This window comes from Camarhynchus parvulus, chromosome 2, assembly GCF_901933205.1.
Source record: "Camarhynchus parvulus chromosome 2, STF_HiC, whole genome shotgun sequence".
In the NCBI taxonomy this organism is placed as follows: Eukaryota; Metazoa; Chordata; class Aves; order Passeriformes; family Thraupidae; genus Camarhynchus; species Camarhynchus parvulus.
In genome coordinates this window covers 134,328,355-134,351,446 of record NC_044572.1, presented here as the reverse complement: position 1 = coordinate 134,351,446, position 23,092 = coordinate 134,328,355, and positions in this window count along the sequence as shown.

The following is a 23,092-nucleotide window of genomic DNA, read 5'->3' as shown; positions in this document are numbered from 1 at the left end:
AAAACCATCCTTTCTTTGCACCACTGATGAAGTGTGAATTCCATGTTCTGGTCTGAAGCTGGCTCCTCAGCTTCCAGTGAATGGTTCCATATTTATCTTCAATCAGTTTTTCTGTGAACCTGTTGCAGAAGGAGGAGCCTTGGGCAACAGCTAAATGTATCATGGAATCATAGAATGGTTTGGCTTTGGAACAAATCTTGAAGATAATCTATTTCCAATTCCCCTGCCATCTCTCATGAGTTTCCGAGACAGAGCTAAAACTTGTGGTACACAGCTTGAGAATGTGAACCCCTTTTCAGTGGAGCATGAAAAGACCTCCAGATGGTGAGAGCTAGACCAAAGATATTCCAAAGAACAGAAAGCCTCTGCAACCTATGAATACCTGTTACTTTTTTAAAGCTCATTAAGAATGTTAACCCCCAAAAAGAGGTAAAAGGAACTTTTTAGTGTGGAATGTGTTTGTTCGAATTGATGTGCCCTGTGATGTGTTGACCTTGGCTGGTCACCAGATACCCAGCAAATCATTCCATCACTCTCTTGTCAGCAGGATGAGGAGAGAGTGAAGAAACAATGAAAAGCTCATAAATTGATCTAAGAACAGGGAAATGATTCACCAACTACCATCATGGACAAAAGAGACATGACTTTCAGTAAAAATAATTTTATTTATTGTCAGTTAATAACAGCAGGAAAGTGAGAAATATAAAAACAAAATTAAAAACACCTTCCCGTCCACCAACCCATCTCCCCAGGCTTAGCTTCCCTCCTGACTCTTTTACTTTCTCTGCCCCAAGTAGATCAGGGAGATGGGGCATGCAGGTTGGAGACAGTTCACAACTCATAACTTTGCCTCTGCCGCTCCTTCCTCCTCATGCTTTTCCACTGCTCCAGCATGGGGCACATCCTACAGGATACAGTCCGTCAGAAACTTCTCCAGTGTTGATCCTTCCCACAGAGAACAGTCCTTTGGGAACAAGCTGCTCCTGGGTGGGCCCTCCTCACATCCTGCCAGTGATGCCTTTTCCTGCATGGATCCTCTCCCACAGGCCACAGCTCCTGCAAGGAATCTGCTCCACTGTAGGGTTTCCATGGGCCACAGCTGCCCTCAGGGGACATCCCCCTCCTCTCGTGTGGGGTCCTGCCTGAGCTGAAGGGGGACAGTGTGCAGCATCAGAGTCTTTTCCATGGGCTGCAAGGGAATCTGTGCTCCAGTGCCTGGGGCACATCCTCCCCCTCCTTCTTCACTGACCTTGGTATTTGCAGGACTGTTTTTCTCACATTTTCTCACTTGTCTCACGACAGCTGTGCAGCACTTTTTACCCTTTCTTAAACACATTATCACAGAGGCACTACCAACAAAGCTTAAAGGACTCAGCTCTGGCCAGTGGCTGTTTTGGGGCCGTCTCAAACTGGCTCTGTCTGACATGGGGGAAGCTTCTGATATCTTCTCACAGAAGCCACCCCTTCAGCCCCCCTGCTCCCAAAACCTTGGCACATAAACAAACATAGAACTGCTAATAACATCTGGCTTAGAGATTTATTCTCAAATGCCTTATCCATTGAATTCTCAGGCAAAATTGCTGCCTATCTGTCCTGGTTATAATCCAGCACAGTGCTTTGAATAGTGGCAGATTTTCTCTTACAAGAAAAAACTACCTTATTGTTATTAATATTATTATTATTATTATTATTTTAAAGTCATCATAAGATGTGTTTGCTTCAGTGAGCATTGTGATCTGTGAACATTTTGTATTTTATAAAAATAGGTTACCCTCTTTTCCCATTGCTACATGGAGGTTTCCTGAAGATGAGACTGGCATAATAAGGTCAGCACTGCTGGGTAGTGTAACAAACTTGTCAGTAAATGTTAGTTTCAAAAACAGCATCTCAGAAACCTTTTCTTTATTCTCCTCACTTTTTAAGATATGCCGTTTCATGTGTCACCACTTGGTACATTCAGCAAAAAAATACACACAGTTTAAAAAAGAAATGTAATTAAAACATTTCATTTAAAGCCAGGAAAAAAATCAGAATCTAGTCATTAGAAGAAACAAGTACGGGCAGCTCTACATCCTTCATTTCCTGTGCATATTAACAATAATGTCTTTGGGGGTGAATTTCTGGCGTATTTATCACCATCATATCTAGGAACTATGGGTTAAATCCTTGACCATGTATAAATCCTCTTTTTGATGCTTCAGTGGAAGATTCACCATTACAGAAAAATACTATGCAAATCAGATTACATTTTCCTGCCTTGGGGATTCCAATCCTTCTGCCCATTGGCCATGCCAACATTCTCTATACAGACATAGTAGGAAATCTCAGAAAAAGAAGCTGAAAATAGTAAAATAATGAAAACCTTACAGTACACAGAGAGAAAAGAGATTAATTTTCTGGGGAAAGAAATGAGAAAGGTGCCAATAAAAGGACAAAATCTGTGGAGATGAATGTGTCGCACTTCCTTATATTCTAAATATAAATGTTATATTCAGAAATATAAGCAAAGGTCATGGTTTGAGCTGTGGGGTGTTGCATCATGTTCAGCCCTTGGTGTGTGCAAACTTGAATCTCAGGCATGTGTTATGTGAAATGCGGTGCCTGCATACAAATTTACTGCGCTAACCATGGAACAAAATGTATTAAAGTCTTTGTGGTATATCTATTAAACTGTCCATGGTAACCCTAAGCTCACATTGTCTGCATCCCAGAAGTCGTGGTGAGAATGACAGTAAGTCTGTGCTATAAAACATTGATGAGAGGTGCACCATAGTATACATTCACACTACTAGTTATCTGGGTACTGCTTGGTTTGGAGAAAATGGAGAAATCTAGTCTATGCATAGAGCAGGCTCAGTCTGATGACAAGGAGCCACCCACCAATAACCAGGTTCCAAATCACTGGAGGCTTTTAAAATATTGTTTAGAAAATACCTTTCCCCCGTTGATATTTTCAGGTAATTTAATTTGAACCCATTTCTGCTTTCCTCTTTGATGAAAAAAGAACAGATTTTTCCAAGTGATTCAGAAGTGGTTGTCAGTAACATACTGTCTAATCCACCTCCTTTCACTGAGCAACAGGAAAATTTACAGCTGAGCTTCCTGAGTGGGGAGGGAACAGAATGAATCCAAAAGCATGCAATGTCACCTAACTTATTCAATAAGTGCAGAATTCATTCCACAGTCTCTTCAACAAGTAGATTTATGGCTTTTACATTTGTGGTGGCTTAGCATTCTGACATAAAATTTACCTTGGTTTATTCAGTCTTGTCTAGCAGTACAGGACTGCTCTGCAATCTCTGTATTTCCAGATGGTTGAGGGAAAAGCAAGGTTCTGTTTGGAGACAGCACGGAAAAATTCCCGAGGCAAGAGGCTGCATAGCAATAGGAACAGTGCATGCTCAATACTGAGTCGTCATTCCTGCACTCTGTTACCATGGAGATGGCATGGCTGCTCCACAGCTCACTCTGCTACCTCCACAGCTGCAACAGGAGCTTTGGTGGGGTGCATGTGCACTGCTCCTCGTACCTCCTCTGTCCTTCACAAACACTACAGGGAAAACTGATTGTTGTTCAGTTTGTGCTTAGATCACAGCTTGCTAAAATATCGTTGCTGTGTTTAAGAATATCTGTGTCAGTGCATCCTAGGACTGTGTGAAGATCAAGGGAAAAAAAACCACAATCTTTAAACACATGCACCTCTAAAAATACTACTGTGAATTATCTCATATCTGCCCAAAAGCCTACAGACAGGATATCTTATCCACCCATTTTTGAGAAGTTCATATATACATTCAATTTAACATTGGGGTGTGAAAACTATTATAATTAATGTACAAGCAAATGTACATTTATCGAGTATTTTGTACTCTAGGGCTACAGTGAGGAAGAAAGGGAGGGGAGTCAAGCAGCTGATGATTCCAGGTATGAAAAAGACACATATGGCAAGGAGCCAAGGAGACATCTCTCTTGTTGTGCCAAAAACATTTTAGCTAACACATCGAACAGAAAAGCAGGTCATGGGATGATTTCTTTTTATGCACAGAACTTGACAGGCTGCACTTGCTCAGAAGTATGTCTGCTTTTTTGAAAGCCATTTCATATTTCAAGATTGGAGAAGCAGTTACAACCCTATATATAAAAAACCAATTTAATGTACATGTGAAAACTTCAACAATAATTTCAAGTACTGCTTTAAACACACATAATTAAGACCATTTACTCTTAACCAGGACTACTATACATTCAGGTTTTTACACTGAAAAAAATCACTTTTTCTTTCCACTGAACAATCTTGACTGCATGGAATTTTAAGAATTGCCCTTTTGTTTTAAGATTTCCCTGAATAATACTTGAGTTCAGATGAAAGGGCTCAAATTACTCTGCATGCACTATATGAAAGCAATGAGCTCTGATCTTTCATCAAGAGCCAAAATCTAGCAAGCAGGCAAATCAGGAGATTTTCTCATGGATGTGCTCCACAGCCAGAGGTTCATGTGAAATAACAACAGAGCTTTTTGAGAAAACATCAGTCCTTCTACCCTTCTACTCTGTTCTCTAAGCACAGAGCAGCACTGGAATCATCCAAGAAGATTCAGAAAGACTATCTGATCAGCTTGTAATTTTGTTGGCTTTGTTGAATTGTGTTATTTTCTATACAGACTCAACCCTTTAAACAACATAAGATGTAAATAATATTTTGCTTATACCTTTTCATTTCTGCAATTCATGCCATCTACCCTGGAGCATAAGTTTATGAAGCACATTCTCTGACTCATCTAAGTGAAATACTCAGGTTATGCCACAGATAAAATTTATCTAATGTAAGACTGAGTGGACCTCAGTGTATATATAATACACTTGGCTATGTTATGTGTCGTCTGCTGTTCAAAGCCCTCTCAACGTTACATTCAGAGAGGTGCAAATCACTCAGCTCTTCTATTCAGGATATCCAAGGGTGAGTCCATTTCCCATTATCATCAATCATGCTCCTTGCATAAGCGCGGTTCCCGTAAGACTGGAGTCTGGTTTGCATCCCATTAAGACTAATGGCCGTGGCATGCATATACCGTGCGCCCTTCCGAGCGCTTTGCCACGGCACTGCCCTCGGAAGGGGCGCCGGCAGCGCGGAGGGCGCGCTGCGCCGGGCGCTGTCCGCGGTGCTGGAGACGGAGCACGGCCACAGCTGCTCTGCCCCGCAGGCACCGCGGCATGAGGGAAACATTTTGGCAGTCTCTCCCGCGCTGATAAAAAAAAAAAAAAAAAAACTCTGGCAGAACATTAATTCGTATATAAACATCTTGATATGATATTGCCTCACATGGGGTGGACTAGATGATCTTTCAAGGTCCTTTCCAAACTAAACCATTCTATCATCCTATGAATATTAAAGAGATTAAAACAGTGCTAATCCCTTTCCAAAACAGAGCCCTTTTGATATCAGCTGGAATAAACCAGCTTTCTCCAGCATAAGTGCAGGCACCTACTGCCATGATTTTTCTCAGTGATTTTTCAAAATCTGCTGTAGGTTTAAACTAAATAAACATATTTACATTGGGGAAGGGTTCTTGTGATCAAGTGTCAGCAATTAGCTGGTTTTAACAGTGCACTTGAGATTCCAGCTCCTTCTTGAAAACAGGACAACATCGAGGCTGAACTGAAGAAGAAACCTGGATTTCAGGTGATATTCTTTTCCCTCTGGAATTAATAAAGTACTTCAAAGAGATCTGAGAAAGATGAGATCAAACACCTGAGTCAACGAAGCACTTAAGACAGCAGCTACTTCCACAGGGGGATTGTGAGTCATTTATATGGAGACCCTAGGAGTTTCAAGAAGAGACTTATTAGGAAGATAAATGGTATATGAGAAGATGTTCTCTGGCTGGCAAGTGGCCAGAAAAGAAGGACATGAATGAGATTCACATAAAAAAGGGTAATAAAGCAGTCACACACATAAGCAGTGCAGGAAAGCACTCCTGAGACAATGAAAACAAGATGGAAATCCCCCAAAACAGAAAGGGCTACATAGACTGTAGACATGGAAAATCCCCAAGGAACTGGGTAGATAAGAGTATCTCTAGAGAGTAGGATAGCAATTAACTCCACTGCTATCCTATGATTTTACTGTTAATTTTCATACCTTTTTACCCCCTTACTTAGGAGTTTGCAAATATTTACGAATGAGTGAAAAAGCTGAATGTCAATGTAATCAACTTTCTACTTACACTCTTCAAAGAATGGGAGTAAGTTCATTAAAAGTATGGGTATATTTCCCAATCCCAGCTGTGACACTTGCAATGGGACAGATGGCACTGTCCAAACCAGAATTCACTGATTTATGCCTCATAGAATTAAATTACTCAAATACTATCATGGACTTAATGAATAAAAGAAAAAGGGGGAAAAAAGTGTTCCTAATTTTACATTGTATTTTCTTTGATTCACATCATCTTAGAGCTGTTTTTACATCTTTTTCATTTTAAACAATCTGTGCTCTTCACAAAAGGGGTATAGTACTCCAGGAAAGGACTGACATGTCTGATTCACACTGTCTTTGAGACAGCCTCAATGGAGTTGATAGAAGCATATTAAGAAATTGATAGAATTAGTCAACAATCAAATCTTTTTTTCATTGCTTGAATATGGTTGCACAAGGATTTCTTGGAAGGGCAACAAACACTACCATGCATTACCATGGCCAAGGCTTTTATATCCTTCAGCTTCACTTATTCATGCCCTGAACTGCTGCTGGTTTCTGCCCACATTCACTCTGAAAGGCTGCAGCACAGTGGTTCTGATTTTATTAACAGGGTATTTTTTGCTAGAAACTCTTTGTCAGATCAAATCATTGCTTTGCAAAGTAGCAGGAGCAGTGTAAGTAGCAGGTTTTCCATTAGCATTCTGCCTAGAACAAAGGTGCAGTTCAGCAAATAAGGACTTAGTGCATGTCTCTTTGTTTTCTGTTTGGAAAGGGTGCAACAGCCGCATGCTAAGTGTATTTAAACAGCTTTATTTTTTGGATCCAGATCAAAAAGGAAAAATTGTTTTACCAGCGTGTCCAAGACAGGGTTCTCTAAGAAGAGCACAGCTGTTGCTGTGCTGTCTCATCTCTTCTCAAAAGGCAAGTATTTTCTTGCTTAAAATGTGAAGGAGATTTATTTTTTCTATTGTACCTACACTGCTGGTTGCAGCTCTGCTTGCTTTCCTGAATCAAATCAACAGGACTTGTTCCAGGCAGCAACACTAAAATGATTAAGAAAATAATGCTTGTGGGAGGGAACTAATTTTGGAAATTCTTCATGTTCATAGCTCAAAATAATACAGCAATCAAGAAATCAGCATGTTTCTTCTCAAAAAGTAACAAAAAAAATCTTAATCTCTGTTACTATAATCCTTAAAATATTACTTTTGATACTTTTTAGCCTTTAGAGATCATTTCATACTAGCTGATTTTAGTAGTCTTTATCAACATAGGCAGCATTTTGAGATGAGTGAAAAACAGCCCAGATATCTTTTACAATTCAGCATAACTATGCAGTGTCTGACAGACAAACAATAGTTATTAATTTGATTGCAGATCCCATATATATATATATATTTTTTTTTTAGGATTACTATTATTTAGCCTTATATTTTTTCTGGAAGTGAAAACTTTATTGGAAAGATCTGAGATTAAAAAAGGGTGTAAAATTTCCTAAGTTTTGAAGTGTATAAAGAAAATATTTCTTTACCATGAGGTACTCAGACACTGAAACATGCTTCCTAGAGAGGTTGTGATACCTGTCAATGTTCAAGAGCATTTGGACAATGCTTTAAATATGCTTTAGCATTTGGTCAGCTCTGAAGTTGTAAAGCAATTGGATAAATGACCGTTGTAGATCCCCTTCAACTGAACAACTTTAGTCTGGTCTAGTCTATATAATTATTTTATTTGATGTAAATTTTTTTATCCTTTTCTTTTTATAAAATCTTGATATTTTACATCAAAGTGTCAAATTCACATTATCTCAGGAGGTCAAAATGTTTAAGTGAGAATGTTAACTGCGCTCAACTCATGAGGCCCAACTTTGCCTAACTGCCAAGGCAGCACATTTTCCTTTGGAGGTGTGGGCTCACAAGCAGAATACATCATTCTCTGTTTGATTCTGAGCTCTTCACGGTGCTCAGTGTGCACTTCAGGAGAGCAGCATGAGGTATGTGCTGTTCTTTCTGACTTGATCTGTTGAGAGTGTACACTGAAGCTCATTACTGTTACTTTATTCCTTGATGTTAAGTAGTAAATGTGCTACAGGGTGGAAAGGAATAGCAATGGATTTTTTAAGGGAAGAGCCTATGATCTTGAATAAAATGTAGGCAGCACCACCAGAGACAGGTGCCCTAGATTTTGCTGTCATAAACTTGCACACAGGAATAGCCAGGCTTCCTTTTCTGTGCTATCTTCACAGGAAAATGAAAGCTGAAATTCCCGTTTTTATTTTAAGTTCCCTATGCCAAGGATGCTCACAGCCATGTGCTTCACAGAGCCACACTCACATTCTGCTGCACTCCAGTTAGCCCTGCTGAAGTCAGCATAAATAAAGTACATGACATTGAATGCCAGCTTTTACTTCAATATAGATGCACACTGTCTCATTTGAAATTTACTGGAATTATCTGACTCATATAAAGAATTCATATGGAGTTTCTGTATAATCAGGTTTTTGGTTCTGGATGCTATGAAGAATGGATACATCAATATAGCTGACATCTGTGAAATAAGATATTCTTTCGATTCTTTATTGTTTTCAGTTTTGTTGCAAAGCCACACATAAACTTTGCTATTCAGAAGACCTAATGAAAGGTTCTCTGTAGATTATTTTTACTTACATTGAAATTATATAAAATTAGTTTATTCCATCTCCAGTTTATTTGATAAAACTTGTGATTCTCAGAATCAGTTCAGAAAAAATTGCTTCTAGCAATATCTAGGCTAGGGATTAAGTATGGAAAGGTGCTACATCTGATCTGTCATGCTTATTTGCTTTAAATTCCCCTAATAATTCACAGTAATTTTCTTTTTCCCAGTCAACAGTCCACAGGGAAGACTGTGATACTATTTAACTCTACCATCAATTCCACACTTGGAGTTTGAGTGCGCAGAATAAGAAACCGTACAACATTTTTTCCACAGTAATTTTCCACGTGCCCTCTTATCTCCTAAAATGTGTGAAGTAATTTAAGAAAGCTTACCCTTTGTAGATTGAAAGGCTCTTCTCCATTCATTCGAGAGAAGCAACCAATTCCAAAGCCAATTGCTGGAAAGCTACGGATGTACAGTAGCTGGCTGATGTGTTAGTTCACCTTACAACATCTTCTGCATGGAAAGGCTCATAATAAATTGTATAATCTGTGATACACTGAATCACTGGTTATATTTATCAAATTTTATAAGTATCAAAATATTCTTAGACACCCAAGATTATGATTAGATTTTAAATCTCTAGAGACATGAAGTAAATAAAACAGTATGCATATGTGTTTAAGCATAAATTATCCGCACTTTTCAGAAAAGTTAAATTTAATGCAGAGATTCTAAATTATCTTTATTCAAGGAAAATGCAAAAAAAAATATTCCATAAAAAAGGCAACTGAAACAAGTGTTCAAAATGTACCAGCTGAATTACAGGTTGAACTTTTCTAGTCTGGCAGAAGGGTGATGTAATTCAAATAATTTTGAATTTGCATCTGTAATAAAAATAAGCATAGAGCTCATCACTATAGCTCAATTAATGAGATTTATCTTGCAATATTATAGAAGATTTGTGCTGGACTCCTTTCTTTTATTAGGATTATTCAAGGACCAGTTTTAGTATATGGATTATTTGCTTCATCACCTGTGAAAAAGGAACATGACAGTAATTTTGTACAGCTGTGCACACATACACACAGGTTTGACAGTAAGAAGATTCTATTCTCTGATTTTCAGCCTGTGTTGACCATAGAATAGAACAGCATGTCAGGCTATGAAATTATAACTTTCCATTGCACCTGGAGCAACTTTAGAAAACATGCTTAGAACTAAACATGGTGACTTCATTGAAGTCAGTCTTTTTTTTTTGCTTTTACAAGTAAATGCAGTGTTAGGTTTCAGACTTACAGAGTTTTTGAGAAATTCAGTAATTTTTGATCTCTCCATAACAAATACTTTCGCCTGTAATAAAAACTAATTAAAAGGGATGCAAAACAACTGTGAGAGACATTTTATTTTACACATTTGTCTTTATTAAAGGGTCTATATTGCAAAAATAAATCAATTGCATTTTCCACATAAACTATGCAAGGGAAGAGAGGTGGAATTTATTATGAACTTAATTAAATTGCTTTGTATAATGACAAAGAAGATCACTAGCAACATAATAGATCCTCTTGGACCAAAGGTGGTTAAAGAGATAATTCACCTGACAATAATGAGTTTTGAGATTACAAATGTTGGTTATTTGCTTCAGAGCATGCTATTACTCATAGAATTACCATACTAAAGTTATCAATTTTGTGAAAAAATTAATTATAATTGCTTTTCTCTAAGATGTGCTGAATACATGTAAAGCTGAGCAATTAATAAATATCTCATTAATAAATATCTCATTTAATAAATATCTCAATTAATAAATGTCTCATTTGTGCATGCCATGGATTCAGAAAATGCAAAAGAAATTCTTTCCTTTCATTTGTGTGTATGAAGATTTTGAGTATTCAGAAAAAATGCTGAAAAAATGCATCAATAAACATTAGCATAGTGGATGTAAATTGACTCAAATGACACTTAAAACCCATTAGGAGACCCTGAGTGCCCCTGTGAAAAGTTGTCAGATAATGGGACAAATTTGTACCATTCTCTACTAATGGAAAGAATTTGATCCTTAGTTTTTAATCTTCTTCAAGACAATAAATAGCTTAGAAAATAATTCTGGAAATTATGCTGAGTTGTTCAGACAGGTTAGTATTTTTCTGGCTCTAATTAATTATAACTATTAAAATGTAATTATTAAAATAATTAATTATTAAATTAATTTGCAACTGATTGAATGGCTTTAGCAAATAGGCTGGGAGACCTCCACCTGAGAATTATCAAAGCCCTCAGGTGTTGTCCTTTACTTGGCTGTGACTCAAAATTCTCAGCTGAGGTAAAGGAGGTACTACCACATCCAAGAAAATGTTCTTCATCTCCAAACAGACAATTACCCAAGAGGCTCTCCATAGTGGTGTCAGTAACACACTTGTGTGAAAAAATCTAAATTTGAAGCATAAACAAACAAGCAGGAGACATCGTATTTTTATATTCATGAGTTCATTTTCCATACTTCCACTGCCTCTTCCCTCATTCATACAGGCAAGTCTAAAGGCCAACCAGTCTCTTACATTAGATACTGAAGAAGCATTTCATCAGACACATGGATATGAAACACTACATCTCTTATCAGATTCTCTCTTTCTAAATTAAGTAATTTAAAACATTTTCGGTTCCAATCTCACTTGGATTTTTATATAAATACTACTAATAATTGTTTAGGAATTGCAAATGATGTTCATATATAACCACTATCTAATTGTTAGCAGAGCACCACTCCTGGTACATATTCAGCAAAGTCTTGATTTTGTGCTTTCTTCAAAAAGAAATAAATTCTTTTATGTGCATTTCAAAGGTTGTATGACTCATGTTGCCTAAAAGAAGAGCAGCAGAATGGTAAACTAGTTTTAAATTCTTCAAAATCATTTATACAATAAAAGAATTTAGCATTCTGATATGATAGATATAAATTGATATTTTACTACAGATCTGCAGAATACTAAGATTTGGAAGATAACTTGTCATTAAATCTCAATAAAAATAGAATGGAAAATATTAGTAATAAGATTGTTTCTGAGCCTAAATAGTAAAAGTTAATAGTAAAGTTAATAGTAAAAGTTAATTCAAATTATATCAGCTACAGTGGTGCTATGCTGACTGGGTCACTCAAAAAGTGCCACTTCAGTGAATTGGTATAAAAATTGGGTCTGGCAACTTCTGTAATACCATAAAATTCTGTAAAATTGAGTGTAGCACTGCACTTTTTCCTGACCTAGTTTTCTGCAGTATTTCTAGAAGGTGTTAGTGCATTTGGTTTGAATGCAGATGTGGGATTTAGAAGGGAAGTACAAAAGATCTGATCCTTATGTTTAAAAAACTCAAAATACAATCTGATAGTTATGTTTATATTAATTCAATTATATCAATACAATTGATTCAATTTTTACTTAAATTTCATTTGGGTTGAAAGTAGATTTTCTATCTAAAAACTGAATGTTTTGGCAAATGGATGTTAAATATTGCAGGAACGTTTGCAGCAGTCTAGACTATAAACATGACTGCCATTATCTATATGTTGTTCTTCATGTAAAAGTCATCATTACATTCTACAAAATTTCTAGCACTATTCATAGGATATTTCAGAATCTATTAAAAGAATGAAAAGTGCTTTTACCCACTAAAAGCCATCAGTTCAAACAGGCCAGATGAAGCCCATGAAGGCAGAAATGTTGGATGCCAAGGTTTTTATGCAGAGGTTCACTGCTCCTGGCTTTGTCCCTTGAGACCCCTCTGTGAATCACAGGTTGGACAGTTGCATTTGTCTGTCTAACACTGGACTAAGTAAATCTTTTAGGGACTTTCTCTTCCCCTGCACAATTGCCAAAAATGTAATTTCTCTAAAATCCTAAAAATAGCTGGCAAATGAAAAGAATATTGATAAATGAGTTCAAACTAATTTTTGTTCTTATTCAGATAGTAATAATTTCTCTAACAGTAGAAATAGATGCATTAGGGGAAAAAAAATCTTCTCTCCTATTGTTCATACAGCACAAGGGGTGTGATTTTATGTCAAATTCATATCTATGGAGACATTGGTGCATGACTAGTGTTACTCTGAGTGGAAGATTGATTTAATGATTCTGAAAAAAGTTGATAAAATGAGTTGGGTGTCAGTCTCTTCTCCCCAGTAACAAGTGGCAGGATGAGAGGAAATGGCCTCAAGTTGCACCAGGGGATGTTTAGATCAAATATCAGGAAAACTTTCTTCATTAAAAGGGTTGCCAAGCATTGCAACAGGCTGCCTAGGGAGGTGGTGGAGTCACCAGACCTGAAAATGTTCAAAAAGCATGTGGCTATGGCACTTGAGCACATGGTTTAATATGCTCAAGTGAAAATGGTGGCAGTGCAGGGTTGGTGAAAATGTGAAAATGGTGGCAAGTGCTGGGCTGGTGATTGGACTTGGTGATCTAAGATGCCTTTTACCAACCTTGGCAATTCCATGATTCTTTGGTTTTAATATCCCTGACTGCTACCTGGCACCAATCTTGTAACCTGTGAATTGTCACTGGGGCGTCACTGTGCTTACCCCGTTGTGAGTTACTTTGTGTGTGAGATCTGGGCTTTGGCTCTGGCTGTGTATGAAGTGTGGCTGAGTTTGTTATCAACATGAAGTTGTTTTTGTGTACCTTCATGACATACCTGCTGATCAGAGATAGCAAATCTGTAATAAACTACCACCTTGTATTTGGCTTATTCTGACTTTTTTGAGAAAATGGCTATCAAAAGCCTTGAAAATCACTCACATCTTCATAGCAATTTAGAAATACATTTTCTTTTAGATGCAATCTTTTCTACATGTATTTATTTTTATATATGTATATATTATGAAAGATTAATTTACTCTTATGTATTGCATACATCTCTAAGCATGAACATCCTTACCAAAATCCCTTTAAGGCATGAAAAATGTTTCTTTCATTTATCTGAGACATTCTTACAAAAGAGAATATCAACATTTTCATAAAACAGCCTGATACTTAGAACCCTGCCTTTAATTTCATAACATCTTACATTCATATGGATCAGGCAAAATTTAAGACTTATGCAATTACTGCATTTTAGGACTACATCTGCAACTGAAGTAAGTGGTGACCTGGTTAGAAAGTGCTCTTTCTCTCTCCATTTTGCATACTTGGAAGAAATTATTCATGTTAGGCATTAAACCAATTTTGATAGAACACAGATTTTGTTTTACTGCTCCCCTCCTTCCAGAGCTACAGCTAAAAGCCCTGTATTGTGTTCCCTGGGAGACATTGTGCTGTGACTGGAAGCTGTGGATGCACTGTTTGGGAAGGCACAGGGGAGGTGGACATGCTTGTACCCACTGGAGTGACCTTTCTGCAGCACCAGCACCGTGGCTTCACCACACATCGCAGGTGGCTGCTCTGGGTCTGTGTCCAAGCACGTGAGAATGCAAATGTGTGATTTCATTTCCCAAATTAATAATACTTTATGACAAACACAACTCCTCTTCAACCCTGCAGATGCGCTCTTGGTACCTACAGGAAATATATAAATAATTTTGTTTCTCTCATCCACTTCATTTCCACTTTAACTTTCCATTGAAAATGTAGGTGTAGTGTCATCTTCTGCTTCCCCAGAAGACCTGGCACTTTCCAAGGCTGTATGGCCACCCTTGAGCCAGCCAGGAGAGGGTGCTGGAGAACACAGTCTGCAAACAGCTCCCTGGGTAGTTCCGTTCCCCAAAATGCAAACCAAAGTCCATTACAGTTATTATGCATTTTTGTTATCTCATCACTTTTATTCGTTCCCTTGCTAATTGAAGTTTCTCGGTATCCACTCTATTCCTTTCAAATGGCGTATTACAAGTGCAGACAAATTACACCCAGATCTTTTCCGGTCTGGAATTTTGTTTGGATGGATTTGCCTGTTATTTGAAAAAGATTAAATGTCCTCTAATGCTGAATCTGAATTTATATCTCACTTATGCACCAGTTTAAAGGTTGTGTATAAAATCATAGACTCACAGAATGATAGAATCATTTGGTTTGGAAAATCTATTATCATTTGGATAGATGATCTTTAAAGATAAGCTATCCCTCCTATCACGGGCAGGGACACTGTCCACCAGACCAGATTGCTGTCTGGATTGTGGATGCCCCATCCAGCCTGGCCTTGAACACATTCAGGGGTGGGGCATCCACAGCTTCATTGTGCAGCCTGCTCCAGTGCCTCACCATCCTCACAGTGAAGAACTTCTTCCTTATGTCCAGTCTACACCTACTCTCTTTTAGTTTAGAACTGTGGCCATTTGGAAAGCTCCTTATCCATCAAATAGTTTGTCCAAGTTGCAAAAAACAAATTTATCGATTTTCTTAGCCTGAAGCCCGGAATTAGGAAACAGAAGTCTCCTGGAATGGGAAGCATCTAGATAAAATAGTATACTATATCACCTTTTAAATTAGAATGTTTCTGATATTTTTAGATGTACACTAGTACAGGGTGTTCCTACTTTTATAAATGCTACTATGATCCCCTAACTTCATAATTTGACAAACAGCAGCAGTAATTAAAGAATAAAAACTAGAAAGATGGCATTACATTCAAACAGACAAAAGATCCGGGATAATAACTATTTGTGACAAGCATAGATAGCCTGTGAACTCCCTTCTCCCATGCTTTAATTATTTGTAGAAGCTTCTACATTTGCAAGTTATGTGTGCCCTCCAGCCTTAATAGCAGAAACACCTTTGTGTGATATCCATAAAAACAAACCAGAGAATTCTTTGTCATATTGTTAATGCTAACTGCATAATGATTTTTTTCTGGAATTAATAATTTACTCTATCACTTATGGAAAACTGTTTTCCAAAGTTCACTTGACTTTTTTTGTCTGTTTGTTTGGTTTGGTTTTGCTTTTGAAATTATCCTTGCTTATTTTTAAATGCGTGTGAGTTTTCAAATGGAGTAATTTAGGTCACCCGGTCTGCATCAAGTTGGCAGAACAAACTCCTAACTGGAGGAATGAGTATAAATCATTGGTTCAGTCACAAAAGGGAAGAAAACAGACAGCAAGGCCATCTTGTTAGTGTACAGCTCTGGGAATGGAATAGCAACTACAACCTTTCTAAGGCACCTTTTCTACCCATCATGCCTGAGTCTACAGGACATGCAAACATCCTTCCCCCAGAATGCCCTGCCTGGCAGTGCTGCAACTTACTTGCAGGAGCATTCAGGGAATGTGCCAGCAACATCCGGCATCTGTCTCATTTTTTCTGTGCTACAAGTATGGGATAATTAAATAAAGTAATTAAATTGATTTTGATTATTATATTATTTTTTAAAAGGCACAGATATGAAGTTTATTCCTAGATAAATACATTTATTGTATTATACATAATGCATGCAAATATATATATAGGTTCATGTTATTTGTTCTCATGTTCAACACGTTCACTCTGGAAAAAAACAACACCAGACATCATTTTCAAATGTAGTGAGATGAATACAACTATTAAGCTGTCACGTTTTAGTGAAAATAAGCACTTCAGCCAACACTTCAATAAAATTCACTCTAAAAGGGCTATCAGGTAACAGATTTTAACTTCAAGACAAAATTATTACACTCATACAAGGGAAAAACAAAACTGATGCAATAGACATTTGGAGGACTTCAATCATAAGGGGAAAAACTTGAACTGTTAGTCTACCATTTAGTGAGTATGAACAAATCATGCTGCCAAGTTCCCTTTCATTAAAAAGATCACTTGCCAATCAAGGCTTACCACTGGTGAGAACTGTGATAGATTTCAGTTTTGAAAAGGGATGCAAGAGGTTAAGAAGAATGAAGCTGCATCCCAAGGAGTCAAGCAAATGTGCCAGGAATCAGTCCCTGGCACAAGGGCTGGCTGGCACAGACACAGCCTGTTACTAACTCCCAGGCAGCAAGGATCCTTGCTGCAGTCTGGAGGGCAACTAGGGTGAAGAGTCTAAAGAGGTAGGTTTTGTTCTGGTGTTATCCACTGACATTTAGCTGACAGCCACCCATGGTGATGGTCTCATGTCAATTCCTCCCCACTCCCAGTCTGAACCAAAATGAACATTTTTCTACAAACTATCTGTAAGCAACCGGCAGAGAAGGAGATGACTAAGAGTCAGTGTGGATTAGTTAAGAATAAATTATGTCGAGCCAATATAAATTCCTTTGTGACAGGGTCACAGGCATGTGGGTAAGAGAGAAACAGCTGAAGTCATATATTTTGATTTTAGTACTTGTGACACTGTACTGACAGTGCATTCTCAAAGCAAACTAGGAACACATGACAGAGGTGGAACTATCTTTTACTAGATGGGAAACCAGTTACAAAATAATACCAGGAGTACCATTATCAATGGTTCATCATAAAAATGGCAACATGTATTTCAGTGGGGTCCTCAGGGATCCATCCTGGGTCGGGCAAACAGTTCCATTAGTGGCCTGCATAATGAAATAAGGACTACACTGTTAATGTGCCGACAACTCCAAGCTGAATAGGACTGTCAGAGCTTTAAAGAATGGTTAGAATTTATAATAATCCTAACAAGTTATATCATCTGAGTATAATACAATGATTGTTTTAAGCAGAATAAATGAAAATAAATGAAGGAATCATGCGCTGAACAGAACAAAGAGGAACTGAGATAAGCAGGGGGCAATACTGATGTGCATAAAAAGTTGCTAAAAACAGCACACTCTGTTCTTCCTGGCTGTGGAGGACAGGACAAGTAATGACTTTAACACTTCAGCATAGAAAGTTCCAACACCAAGCAAAGATAACTAAGCATGGAAGAGTAATGTAGTTGGAGATATTATGGAAACCATTGCTGGAGACTTCTAAGAGCAAGTTAGACGTGTATAGACCAGAATCAATAGAGGTGTAGTTGAAATTCTTACTCCTAGAATAATTTCTGTTACCATCTAGGGAACATATTTATTGTTTGATATATTCAACAGAGGAGAAAACCAAACCACATACAGACTGATGATTGGAAGGAAGCTGAGTTGTTACATTCAGCAACAAAAAATCTGAGAGTCACCAGATAAGCACATGCCTGAGCCTCTACACAGCCTGGGGGAGGCACATGCGCACCATGGCCTCTGCAGAATCAAGGCTTCTCTCATGCTGCTCCAACACTCCCATAGAAGCAACAGAATAAGATGCCATTTTGCCACTTATAACATTTCAAATGCATTTATAATTATTACAAAGACAATTATATTTGCCAATATCCAGAACCTGCCAAATGATGATAAAAAATTCTGTTACTTGAAACACTAAACCAACTTCCATGCAAACTTCCTAATTACTCTGAGGAGTAAGGTACCATTTAACTTCTTCACTCCATAGGACAGAATTCAGGTTTATTTAGTCTTGCCACTATTTTAAATATTGAATGAGGTTGCACTTTTAATCTAAAAGCATTTTCTGAATGGGAACAATTCCAAGTATGACTTCATACTGTTCATATTTTTTTCTAGTCCTATTTGGAACTGAATAGCGGCTTCTAACAAGAAGCTGGAGAAAACCCACAATGTCTTCAATAAAAACAAGTAAGTGATCATTAAGAAAAATTAGAAAAAGCATCCCATCATCTAAGAACTGTGAAAAAGCCAGGAGTATGAACAGCATTTGTGACACATTACTATACAAAACCAGTAAGAGATGTAATTGCTCTCCCTATGTCTACAGAACATGAGATTCTAATTGAAGAAGAAAGAAGTAACATCACCTCTGCTGATGTTATTAGTTGCCTGTCAGTGTTATTAGGGCCTATCAGTGAATGTTTCCACCTTACAAAGCACAAAAAATCTACTAACTTCTGAAATCCCTAAATGTTTTTATCTTAGATTAAAACAAACTTCAGACTTCTGAACTACTATTTCTTATATATTGAAGTACAGAGAAGATGGAAAGGAAAATTGTACAGTACTTGGGAGAAGATGTATTAGGGAACCTGAAAATGTACTGAATGATTTACCAAATGATACAAAAAATATAGCCCAATACAGTAATTTTGGTGAGATTAGACTATGTAGGACTAGTGATATGTAGATAATTTTGATTCATGATAGACTGTGAAAAGAAGTTTTGTGAGGTCTAAGGGAAAGGTCCCTTCCAATATATATTTGGGCAACAAATAAACCAATATACAAACTTTTGAAAAATATAGATATAAAACCTAGAAGTACCTGTATTTCTGTTGAGGCATTGCTTAACATATTTGTGAAGATTCCAGCTGGCAAAAATGAGGGATTCTTAAAAAAAAAAAAAAAAAAGTTGAACTCGGCTCTGAAATCAAAATTGTTATCATGTTCTGGCAACCTCTAAAGATAAAATGCCCCCTCATTGTGAAACCCTGTATTCTCCAGCCACATCCAGTTTCATCTGCTGCAGTGGAGAAGGGAGTTCCTCTGGAGGTCAAGGTCAGGTCGCAGATACAGACTGTTTGCAAAAGCATTGGAGTATCTGATGAGAATTTGCATCATGTCCCTGAAGCAGGAGCATGAGATCCCACACCAATCAGCAGCATACAAATCTGGGTATCTTTGGACAGGAATACACCACAAATTGTTGGGTTTGACACGAGTCCCTCACCTGATGTTTTAAGTAGATATAATCTCACCACTTCAGTGGTGCCCACCAAAACCATTTATAAACTAAAAAGTGTTGCCATGTACCAGGCATGAACTGAATACTAGTTCCCTATTTGCTGCTTTGTTGCAAAGAGCAGATATTACACAATAACTTCTCACAATGAAAAGTAAACAATTAGTCTGTATGTATACAGGATCAGAGGAGCCAATTCATACTTAAACTGTAATGAAAACTAAATTCTTAAATAACAACAGTGTTTCTAATACGCCTAAATAGTATTAGAAAGTAGCTCTGATACTCAAGTCCATTTCTTCCTTATTAAAAACCAAGTCTTTAAAACTCATTTCTGTCTGGGATATTTGTATAAACAGTTTATGGTTTAATGGCCTTTTTTGCCAGATGATTGCTAGCCTTATTCATGGGTGTACTACTTAAAAACAGTGGTGACATGAATTTGTAAGCCCTCTCTTTCCATTTGGTATTACTTTTAATGTGAAACTAACATAATTGTTTGGAACAGCTTGTGGTATTTGCTTACAGTAGGTTTCAGCAGGCTATATTTCATTTTGTCACAAGTTCTCTCTTGAGTCCAGGCTCAAAGTATGTTTCTTTTAACTCTACTGATACCATAAAAAGTAACACTGTGTCTTATTTAAATATTGTTTATGAAGATTTTAAGTCATCTTACAACAGTGATACAATTTTAATGATGATCCTGCAGACTTACCATGAGCAGAACTTCAGTCCTCCTCGCATCAAAGTCCTGCATTTGTGCCATTGTGTGTTGATGTGGCTTAAATCTGCCTTCCATGAAAACTCAAAACTAATGTTCTGAGTGGGTTGAGTGGGTGCTCTTGACTGCTTAAACTCAGTTGAAACCCACAGTTGACAATCATTATAGTCTCTAATAATGATTTATAAAATATCTATATTAGAATGAAAATGATAAGAAAAATATCAGAGTTGTATAGAATAATAAAAGGAATCTACCATTTACAATACTTAAATACATTCTATACACTAATCAACAGAAAAATTAACACTTTTGGAAGTCTGAATCTGCATTGGTTACCCCCTCCCGCAAATTTAAAAGGCCCACTGACCACTTGACATCTAGATTAAGAGAACAAACTACAAGGAAAACAGGAAAACTAATGTGTAGAATAGGCGATTTTTAATAACATATATTTTTACTAACAAGGATTTGGAATCTTCTGAAATTCCTATCATCAATGAATGTGCAATGACTGCATTAATTCAAGTCCCTCTTAGTATCAACAGCAATTCCTCAGTAGGTGATTTCAAAGCTTAGGCCTTATTTTGGTAGAAACTACAGGGCAGGACATTACTTTTCAGCTGTGCTGGTAATTGTGAATATACAAGGACTTGTGGGTATGAATCATATTTGAGAAATATTTGAGCCCAATCCCTTTTCTTTCCTGAACTAAAGCTTGCCCAATACTGTTATGTGCTGCAGCAGGGCATGCTGAAATCCATTGGTGCCAGGTGGCACAGTACCCAGGGCAGCTCCCAGGGGGAATGGGATATGAAATCAGTTCTGACGCGATCCCTTCCTGTCCCTACACTTACACAGATGCCCCTGCTCTCGAATTCTGGGAGGCATTTGTTGCAATTAGCAATTAAATGGACCCAAGGGACTGGGTGTCAGACATGTGCAGCTGGGGATTATTGGCTGGGCGCCTCCAGCCAGTTGGAACAACACGGAGAGTGCCAACATATATCTCAGCAGGAGTTCTGCCATCTCACCCACTGCAGCCAAGGGCCTCTCTAAAGAGAAGGGCACTGCCTGCAAAACACAGCTGAGTCTCAATAAATAGGTAAGGGGGGGGGTTGATGTACTCTTGCACTCACCCATAATTCATGGCTCAAACTGCATTCAGTTCTTTCAGCTCAATAACCATGCTATAAATCAACAGTGTATTTGACATGGTCAACAATTCCTTATCAGAAGGAAATATTTTCATGTTTATCTTGTCTTCTTTTAGAGAAAAATGAAATAAAATTACAAATTTAGAATGTAAATAAAATTATCAAAACAGATGCAAAATTAAGATTAAAATTATCATTTCTTCTTCTTGACATTTATAGACATTAAAAATCTTCAGCAGCCCCACAAACATCTTTTCTTTAAAGTGAGGCATTCTTATTTATTTCCTTCATGTATTCAATGTTTTCAGAAACTCCACAAGGCTTTGAATCAAAGCAGTCTCACTGTTATTTATTGACAATTGTGGGAAATGTGATACTGCAATTGTCTAAAGTAGATGCCTAAATTTAAAAAAAAAAGGGTGTGGCATTTGCCCTTCAAATGTCCCAGATGGCAGGCTTATCTTATTGGAAGGGAATGAGAGGATGCTAACAACACACCTTATTCACATGTTATGTGGGTGGATGTTATCAAGCAGAAATTACCTGCCAGGAACCATATACAGGTTAGTGTAGTTTGTGAACTACAAACATGAGGCGCCAAAACCCTTACACCAGTGATTTTGAGTCCATCTAGTAATCATTCCATTTGAGTCTTTAAGAATTTGTGGCCCAAATGGTACCCCAATAATCTTTCTGGTGTTGAAGTCATTAAGTTTAACCATTTACTCATATTAATATTACCATCCATTGTTTATATGAAGTAGCATTTCATGCAATAGATACTGAAAAAATAGATAAAAAGACCTTGTCCCTGTTCATAATTCCACCTCCAAACCTTCTCAGAGAGTGCCTTTGTGGACAACATTGCTGGGTAAGTGTCTAGCTGAGAATGTCAGTGAAGACAGAAAGGACAGGGGCAGGAGGAGGACAGTAACTGTGTTATGCTCCTTGGCTTATATACTACATCAATACTGTGAAGTTGATAGAAGCAAGACTGGGTTCTATGAATAAGATCAAACTATAAATACTATAACATCAGTTAAACAAATAAAAAAAAACATATTTCTGGCTTTTCTTCTGAGCTATTCAAGTTTTCATGAACTAGTTTACAGATAAATACATATATATAAATTCCTACTTGTTCAATACTGAATCCCAGTACTGGAAAAATTCACACATATCCATAATCTTGTTTTTAAAGCAACCCCAGAATGACTAATAGAGTGTTTAATAAGAAGATAAAAGACTTTACAAGATTTTTAGTTATTAGTCTACTTGGCGGTGGTGGGAGGGGGGAAGTACTGTTCATATTTTTGCCATTTAAAAGGACCAAGGAAAAAAGCTGCTCTGACCATTCTTCTGCTGTTGCCTTTGAAATATGGTTAAATTCAATTTAGTTATCCAGAGCTCAAATTACAATGCTCTGCTAATCCAGTTTCTGCTCTTCCCTGAAGCTGGACAGCTACTGACATTGGCAATTATGTACAGTTTATGCTGGTTTTCTCACTTCAGTTGCAGTTGAAATGGATTTGTGCTTCATTTACGGAGGATGGGAAATCATATCATTACTTGACCAGCAGTGCCTCAGATCCCATGTGCACCCTTGACATCCTTTCCCCATCACTTTGTGTTTGCCTCCCAGGGACTTAGAAGTGATTGCCACCTCCTGTATCACATCTCACCTGGCTACAGCACATGCAGTGCTCTCTGGCTCATACAG